Raw genomic sequence first — 10,094 nt, 5'->3', positions numbered from 1 at the left:
AGGGACTCGTCTCGATGGTAGGGGGCCCTCTTGTTCATGTTGTGATTACATTATAGAGGGATCTTGGAATTGAAGCCAAGCTGCGTTCTCCAAGCGCACGCCGCCTGGCACAACACATCGTCGGAGATCTTGACACGCCAATCATTTCGGAGGGGCGGATGTGTTCCGAGATGGCGCGTTATCAATAATGGGGAGTTTTCGCTAGCTACAACATTTTTTTTTAATCAAACACCTTCACGGTGGAGGGTTCGTTGGTCCCTCATCCCTATATATCAACAAAAATCCATTACTTTGATTACAAGAGGACCAATCTTTCTAAAGCTAGAGTGACAAAAAACAATTTACACCACACCCTATTACAAAAACACCACAAGAGTAAATAGGGGTCAATCGGGGATGGACCGACACCCACATACTCTACAACATGGGAGACCTTCGAACGTTCCCAAAGGCCGATCGTCCAGGGCCTCGATGACATTTGGAAAGCGGGGTCTCACGTCCTTATTGCTATCTTTGTATGGAGACTCCTGTCCAACCGCATCCAGTGGATACAAAGCTGCAGTGGAGAAGAATGGAATTGGCCTCCAAATGCCAATGCTGTCCACATAGATCGGGGATCGAATCCCTCCAACATCTCTTCATACAAGGGGATGGGGAACGCGGGTATGGAGGGAGTTTGACTCCTGGTTTGAGGGATCTTCACCACCCCTCCGGATCAATGACACTATCCAGAAGGCTTGAAGTCTGGGCACGGAGAATCCAGCAACCCGGCAAGGAACACCTCTGTCGGGCCATGCCGTATCTTATATTATGGTCATTTGGGCGGAACGGAATAGGAGCCGCCATCAATCGGCGCAATTTAAGCCATTCAATGTGTTTGGAAGTACAAGTCTTCATCAGAAATAGTATGGCCAAGGAATCTACAAGATGAAGCATTGGAAACCGTCCGGGGCAGAACTCCCTCCCCTCCTAGAGAGAGATGCTCTCCCTTCTCTCTAGCAATTATAGCTTTGAACGTAGTCCCTCCCGAAAAATAACTCCCTATTGCATCGCCGGAAAACACCCACCATCCCTCACGTCGCCACCCGCCCCCTCCACCTTCACCACCCTGTCGGCCACCTCCCAATCCCACTCCGCCTGTCACCCCGGCCCATCCCCGACGAAAGCCACTTCAACGTCGGACTTGGCTCGCGGCTCCCGTCAACCTCTACTCCACGTCTTGGCTATACCTTGCCGAAGCCCGCCCGGCTGGCCGAAACAATGGGGCAACCGCCGGACCCCGACGAAAAGAGAGACACTCCGGCCCTAAATCCGGATCATTTGCCTGACATTGTTCCCGGGGATGAGGAAGCTCGGGTCCTCTCCGATCAGCAAATGGTCTTCCGAGCTGGTGAGGCCGCTTCCCTTCAACGTCCGACCAAATCCATGGAACTAAAAATGGCTAAAGCAAAGCTCAAAGCCCGGAAAAGTACGCCGGCGCCTCCTACCAAAGGCAATGGTCGTAAGAGATTTGTCCCGTCTCCGATGCCCGAGGACAAGCAACTAAGGAAGAAGATAGACTTCGGTGAGGAGGAAGGACCTTCGGCGGGTAGTTCCAAATGCAAAGGATCCCTGTTCCGGCGACTCCGTCCCTCGACTTGGGGTCTCTCTTCAGGTTGGAGGACCCCGACTTGCCTCATAAGAAGGAGAGGAAGTGGAGCATTGGAATGAATGTGAAGAAGAGTTCGATGCCCCCAACGGTAGAACCGTGCCGGAAGGAGGCGGCTCGCCGGAAACTGCTGCTCCCGCCGTCGAGCTTATGACCGTTTCCGGTGAAGTCCCCTCCCTCCACAATCCCCAGCCAAGACTTGCTAGGTCACGTGAAGCACAAGCTGCCCCATGTGCTGTCCTTGCCCCATTGGAAAGTGGAAAAGCAAACCTACCTAATCTGGAGGCTGGGACAAAAGTTGACTTTGAAAGCACTAATCCACCTTTCCTACCTAAGCCATCAGGTACAAAAGCAAACTTGCCTAAAATGATAGCAAGTACAAAAGCCCCCCTTGAAAGTGCCCCCCCCCTTTCCCCTCTAACATGGCACGAGTTGCATCGTTTGGATCCCCACCAAGGAACCCAAAACTAGATGAGATCCTTCATCTTGCAGCGTTGGACTCGGTGGAAACGCTCGATGCAGCGGCGGCGCAGCCTCTCCGTGCCGGAAACCTACCGACGGCCAGTCACAAACCACCGGAGTTCCCCCAAAACTCTTCGGGATGCATGCAAAGTGTCACACACACACCTTGGAATGGGAGTGGGGCATCTCTTGAGGACTTCCCCCCTCTCGAACGAGGACGAACTAGCAAGATCCGAGCTACGTTTGAGGCCAGCCCGGAACATTATTGTGTGGAGCTCGGCCAGCCGCGACCTAAGGCGAACCCTAACGCCAACGAGAAAAGCTTATTATCGAGACAACGAACAAGGCCACGCCTAGTGCCGAGATGGGCGTATTGACAAGAGAAACACCAACACCCAACGATACGCCAATGGATGATGCCGAGAAGATCCACACCGAGAATGAAGAGGCCGAGAAGGTCCACACCGAGAAAGGAAAAGCCGAACTGCCGAGAATGGAAAAGCCGAGAAGGGTACACAACGACAACGATGGTGCCGAGAAGATCCACACCGAGAATGGAAAAGCCGAACACAACAACCCGAAGAGAAAAGGAAATACACCTAAGCCCTCGGCGAATGCCGCAACACAAGGGCCAAATGAAGTTACTCAACATGGGGGGGTAGAAGCTACCCCGGGGACCTCGGCGTGGCCGAAATCGATGGCGGACTTGCTTAAGGGTACTCCGTCGGGCTCGGCGAGTAACACGCTACATGGCGGGGGTGAAGGCACCTCAAGCCACCCCGGCCGGCCGAAAACGATGGCGGACATGCTTAAAGGCTCGACTGACCCTAACGGCCCTCAAGCCTTTGAGCCGGATAAGCTTCAGAACATTGGATTTGCTTCAGTGTCCGACGGCATCCCGGCCATCTACTTCTCCGGAGCGGAAACTCAAAAGCTTGCTGAGAGCATGGGACACGCCATTGTGGGTAAGTTCTCTCACTCTATCCCTACCGGACTGCAAATCCAAAAGACTCTCGATAATATTAAACTCCGGTGTGGATTCAGTTGGAAGTACATTAATGCTAAACATATTCTCATTCAATGCGAGGACTTGGCGGACTATGCCCGAATCCTTGGAGGCCCAAGGGGTACGCCCGTATGGCTCATTGACCGTCACCCGATGAGGGTCTTCAAATGGTCCCCGGACTTTGATGCATACTGCGAGTCCCCCATTGCGGCAATTTGGTGCAACCTAATTGGCCTCCCCATTCATCTTTTCGACCAATCCGCCTTATTCGCCATCGGCAAGCTTCTCGGCACTCCAATACAGATTGATCGAGCCACGGCAAACAAGACTCGGCTTTCATTTGCCCGAATTTGCGTCGAGATAGACATCACAAAACCGCCTACCGAAGAGATAATCCTTGACCTTGGTGGGCGAGAAACAGTGCAGCGGGTCCGATGGGACAAGATACCATCATATTGTCAAGAATGTAAACACGTCGGCCATGCAAGTGAGGTGTGCTATGCGACGGGCAAGAAGGAACGGCCGCCAAAGAGAAACTACCACAACGGCCCGCCTAAACAGTCACAACCCGAGAGACAAACCGAGAAGGGGAAGCAAGATACGGGGAAGAATGCCCCCAGCTCCAATGAATGGAAACGTTTGGGAAGAAGCAAGGCAAGGCCGGTGATCGACCAAACAATAACAAAACAAATGGGGAGGATATCGGTGGTACTTCCTGGGAGGGACCGAACTCGAAAATGCCGGGCTCAAGGCCGGACTCTAAAATGCCGGACTCTGCTTTGGGGAGCGGACCGAGCTCCGGAACTCAAAATGCCGGGCTCAAGGCCGGGACCGAGGTTGGGAAGTCCCCACCGAACCGGGGGAACCCATTTGCATTCCCACCTCCGAACCACCATCACCACGTGGGAACATGGACGTGGAGTGGGGCTCCCCTAATGCGAGGCGCTCGGTCTCACCAGCTCGTCGAGGGAATCCGAGAGGAGGCGCGCGCCATGCCTTGACAAGGGGCGTGGGTTCTTCTCGGCAAAGAACCACATGAGTACTAACCAATATTACTCTCTCATGGCGAACGGAGAATTTGATGTTGAGAATTGTGGGGATTGCGGACGAAGACCCCATGGAGTTGCACATGGGGGTCGAGAGGTTAGGAGGCAACAGTTCGGCCGACGATGCCGAGGAGGTCGCCCCGAACAAAGAGCAACACCGCACTGACTACCAAGGAGGGCCTTCAGCCTCTTTGGGTACGCACCCTTCCTGTTAATGATGTCGTACAATTTCATGTTTTGGAACGTGAGGGGGATTGCGAATGCGCCCACTCAAAACGTTCTAAAAAGACTTATTGATTGTCATAATGTTTTTTTTCTTGCCAATAATGGAACCCGCTCACACAACCGGACCCGGACCGATTCTCTAAGGCCTTGGGGCTGCCCTTCATTGGTTCGAACACGAACGGAGAAGATTTGGATGTTCGCGGAAGAGGGGTCCCACTTTTGATATTGAGAATGACTCGGAACAATCCTTCACGGTTACCTCAAGTCCCACCGCCTTGCTAGGCGGTGGCCATTTCAGCCGTGTACGCCAAATGTACAAGGCTGCTGAACGACATCAATTATGGGACAAGATGAGAGAGATTGCCGGGCCCTCTCGAGGGAACACCTTGGATCATCGGTGGCGATTTCAACACCATTCTATCACACCAAGACAGAGTCGGAAGTGATACTAACCGGCAAGCCGAGATGGTTGATTTTGCGGAGGCAACGGAAAGACTGTAGGCTGCTTGATCCTGGTTTTGATGGAGCGGCATTCACTTGGGCCAAGAATGGCCTCTTTGAAAGGTTGGATAGAGTGCTTGTCAGTGAGGATTGGACTAAGACCTTCGAGGCTACTCGGGTACGAATCTCCCCCCGGGTTGCCTCGGACCATGGACCAATTCTTGTCAGGTTGCACGAAGATGAACACATCCGCTGGAGCCAAGGCATTCAGGTTCCAGAACATGTGGATCCGACATGAAGGATTCATGGCCGTAGTGCAAAAAGCATGGGAGGAACCCACGGGGGCGGGTGGGAATCCTAAACATTCAAATCAAGCAGGCCAGAGTTAAAAAGGCCCTTAAGGAGTGGAAAAAGAGGTCTTTGGGAACATCCATGCTAATCTAAAGGAAAAGGAGAGAAGAAATTGCTCTGGCCCAATCTAGTTTCGAGGCAAGGCCGACTCCGGAGCACAGGACAGCGATCAACAAACACATTGCCGAGTACATCCTTTTGCTGAGAATGGAAGAAGATTTTTGGCGACAGAAGGCAGCTTTGAGGTGGCTTGCCGAGGGAGACAAAAATACCCGGTTCTATCAAAGCTGGGTGAAACAAAAGAGGGTCCGTCTCCGCATCCATTCAATTCGTGTCAATGGGCAGGAGCTCACCGAGGAAGCCGAGATTAAAAAGTCCGCAGTGGAGTTCTTCCAACAACTCCTTGCCCCCAACAATCCGACACTTGAAGACCCAGACCTCGACCTAATCCAGCAGGTCCACTCAGCCGAGCAGTTCGTTGACATCGCAGATGCTCCAAGTGCGGACGAGGTCAGGAGTGCCACCTTTTGCATTTCCGGAGATAGTGCACCCGGACCCGACGGCTTCTCGGCCACCTTCTATCAAGCCTGCTGGTCCATTGTGGGGCCGGAGGTTAGTGGAAGCAATCAGACAGTTCTTCGGAGGGGCCTTCCTGCCAAGGAGCATCACGGCCACAAGCATTGTCCCTTATCCCCAAAGAAGGCATCGCCGGAGTCATGGACCGCACTACCGACCCATCAGTCTCTGCAATGTTCTAAACAAGATCATTACCAAGGTACTCACCTCTCGACTCTCTCCTTTCCTCCCACAGGTCATCTCCCCAAACCAAAGTGGTTTTGTCAAAGGTCGGCCTCCTTAACGACAACGCACTTCTGGCTCAAGAAATGTTCCATGAGCTTGCTAGATGCTCCCAGCGCCTACTGTGGCAGTTAAAGATTGACATGGCTAAAGCCTATGATAGGGTCCAATGGCCCTTCCTCTTCAAAGTTTTACGCCGTATGGGATTCCCGGATTCATGGATTTCACTTATGGAGAGTGTTGTATTGGGTATTGCTGGTTCTCGGTCCTTGTTAACGGGGCAACCCGCGGGCTTCTTTAGATCAACTCGTGGACTTCGGCAAGGAGATCCGATCTCCCCCGCTCTGTTCGTGATCGCTGCGGAATACCTGTCCCGAGCATTAGATAAGCTCATCCTCGGCCAAAAGGACATGACGTACAAAGCCTCCCGGAGATGCATGGAGATCAGCCATCTAGCCTATGCGGACGACATTATCATCTTCACCCCAAGCGGCGGCAAATCCTATTGCGCCGGCTAAGAGCTTGTCTTGAAAGTATGAAATAGTCTCCGGCCAACAAGTCAGCCTTGCTAAGAGTACTTTCTATATTGCCGAGGCCCATGAGCATTGGGCAAACTCGATCCAGGCGGAAGGGGCTTCACTAGAGGGGCTTTCCCTTTCCTCTACCTGGAGTACCTATCTATCGTGGTTGTCAAACGCCACGGACATGTTCCTCTTTTCTACGAGAAAAAGATTGCAAGAAGGATCTCAGGATGGGCACACCGTCACCTATCCTTTGGAGGAAGGCTTACGTTGATTAAGAGCACCCTTGAAGCGATCCCCCTTACACATCTTCCAAAGCCGTCGAGGCCCACGGCCGGTACCCTTAAGCAACTTGATCAACAAATGGCCCGATTCTTTTGGGGGTCTACGAATGAGAAGAAGCGGACCCATTGGATTGGTTGGGAACAAATGTGTCGCCCACTGATGAAGGAGGCCTTGGGATCCGGAAAACTATGGAGGTCCTTCGCGCCTTCAATATCAAACTTTGGTGGCGCTTTTCGGGAGCAAAACTCCCTTTGGGCAAGATACATGATGGCAAAATATTGCACCAACTCCACACCGCTCCCTTGAGACTGCCGAGCAGGAGTAGCCCTACGTGGAGAAGGCTCTCAAGAGCATGGCCCCTCGCACAACCGCACATGAGATGGCTAGTGGGACAAGGGGACATCTACTTCTGGGATGACATTTGGCTTGGCAATAGCCCTCTGAGGGATTTAGTCTTGATGATAGGGGAAGACCAACCACCCCGGGTTTCGGAGTTCATTACTAATGGGGGGTTGGGATGTGCCCAAGCTTCAGCTTCTTCACAATCAGGCCGGCCTCCCTCAGCATGTTATCGATGGCATCATTAATACACCGATCCTCCATGATGAACAGGATATCCTGAGGTGGAACCTCTCTAAACATGGGGAATTCACGGTTGGCTTCGACATGGGACACACTTCGAGGGCGAAACCCGATCATCCAAGGTTGGGGGACGTTTGGAAGGCAGGCCTCACCAACTCAATAGCCATCTTTATCTGGAGGCTTCTCTCCAATCGGGTGCCGGTTGACACGAAGCTTCAGTGGCGGGAGATTGAGCTAGCCTCTAAGTGCCAATGCTGCCCCCACCGACCGAATACCGAGTCCCTCCAACACCTCTTCATCCAGGGACATGGAGCTCGCAGAGTATGGAGTGAGTTTGACGGTTGGTTCACAGGCCCGTTCCCCCGCATCCATAATCAATGATACAATCCCTACGAGAATCGAAGTGTGGGCGCGGAAGGTACCAACAGCCGAACAAGAAACATCTTAGCCGAGCCACTCCATACCTCATTCTGTGGTTTATCTGGTCGGAGAGAAACAGGAGTCGCCACCAAGGCACACAGTTTAAACCACAAAACGTGGTATGGCAGGTCCACATGTTCATTCGGAATGCTATGTCCAATGGAAGCTTGAAGCCGAAACATTGGAAGGGAGTTTAACTTGGAATCAACATTCCTCAAGCGGCGGCAATCAGGGCGCTACCCCTAGCCATGGCAATCAAATGGAACCCCCCGGACCAGCCGTGGATAAAGCTCAACACAGATGGCTCTACAATGAAGCGAACGGTTAGTTAGAACAGGGGCTGGAGGGATATTCGAGACACTTGGGTAAGATGCTCGTCGCCTTCAGCACACCCCTAGAAGCACACTCGGCGTTAGAGGCGGAGCTGTTGGCCATGCTCCACGGGCTAAATATAGCCAAAGAACTCGCCCTACCAATCTGGATTGAGTCCGATGCAGAGCAAGCAATCAAATTGGTCAATGGGACAGGATGGGGCCCGGCACTCGCCCGGCAAGCGGTGGCGCAACTAACCCTTCATAAACGCCAACTCAAATTCCGAGCCACCTTCATACACAGGGAGGGGAACAAAGCGGCGGATTTCCTTGCGAAAATGGGCTAGTCCAAGACAGTGGTCTACGAATGCACTACAACTCAGCACCGAGAGAACTGTTTGGACTTGGTTAGATTGGACGAGATGGGAGTGTCGCACATCCGATACCTTGACGGGAACGGGCATTAAAGTTGATAATGAGACGATGGGAGACAATAGTGACTAGCTTTTTGGTTAATTGTATTTTGGAAAAGAGTATGATGAGGTCCGAACCTTGTGGGATTGGACCGCATACTACTCTTGATTTGTTACGGCACACCACTTTTGGGTGTGGCCACGCCTTGTAATTACCGCCTTTGGAATTATAGGGATGAGGGACCCACGAACCCTCCACCGTAGAGGTGTTTTGATAAAAAAAAAAAAAAAAAAAAAAAAAAAAAAAAAAAAAAGATGAAGCATTGGAAAGGAGTTCGCCTCAAAATCACTATCCCAAGCCATGCCGAGCCAAGGAGAACTAGGCCTCTCGCATTGGCAATCAAATGGTACCCGCCGGATGATCCCTGGATCAAGCTCAACACCGACGGTGCATACATGGAAGCGTCGGATAAAGTCGGGGGGGGGGGGGGGGGGAGGAGGAATTATCCGATATCACAAGGGCAAAATGCTTACAGCCTTTGCCTCCCCGCTTGCGGCTCACTCGGCCCTTTGAAGCGGAGCTTCTTGCCGTCCAACTTGGGTTGACCCTCGCCTTGGAATTCAATCGACCTATTTGGGTTCAATCGGACGCACAACAAGCGGTCAAGCTCCTCAATGGCACAAGCTGGGGTGTGGCCCACATTAGCCGGGTGATAGCGCGGCTTTGCAACCCTCAAGCGCCCAACGAGACATGTGTTTCACCTTCATCCATCGGGAAGGGAATAGGGCCGGAGATTCCCTCGCTAAAATGGGTTTGGAACGTACCGACTACTGCCGTATGAATGCCCTCACGGCGCCAAGACACCTTACAGCAATCACTAGGATGGATGCAACGGGAATCCCGAACATTCGGGTCCAAAATGAGGATGAAGAATAAACTCTTGCTTTGGAGGAAAGGAGGGTATAGCCTTTGGTTTGCTTAATTGTATTTTGACTTTTGAAAGGGAGTATGATGAGGTCCGGGCATGTGGCTCCGGACCGCTTACTACTCCCAAGTTTGTGAAGGCACATCACTTTCGGGTGTGGCCACGTTTTGTATTCATCGCCTTTTGAAATATAGGGATGAGGGACCCACAAACCCTACACTATGATGGTGTTTAATAAATAAATAAATAAAAACAAAAATTATTTTTTCGGAATTGATTCAAAAAAAAAGTTACACCATATAGCTGCAATCGGCGATTCACAATAAACATCAAAATCCGGAGTCCACTTAAAGACTCGCATCGGGTGTCTATCTACATACCACACCGGGGTATCCTTCGGGCCATTTAGCAACCGAGCGTAATCACTTAGATCCTCTAATTGAATAAGCACATGTTTTGCATTGATGTATTTCCAAGTAAAACCTCTAATAAGAATTAAAAAAAAATCATCCAGAGTGAAAAGCTCCTCATTCTCTCTAAAAATCATCCAAGTATAGTCCCGCACCTAATCACCCACCACCACCCCCGCCGACCACCACCTTCACCAACACCTCCGTCGGTTTCACCCCTTTGTCCCACGGTATCTTCCCGCACCGGTC

Source organism: Salvia splendens, chromosome 19 (assembly GCF_004379255.2).
Source record: "Salvia splendens isolate huo1 chromosome 19, SspV2, whole genome shotgun sequence".
In the NCBI taxonomy this organism is placed as follows: domain Eukaryota; kingdom Viridiplantae; phylum Streptophyta; class Magnoliopsida; order Lamiales; family Lamiaceae; genus Salvia; species Salvia splendens.
The sequence above is the reverse complement of the archived record's forward strand: the minus strand, read 5'-3'. Positions refer to the sequence as shown.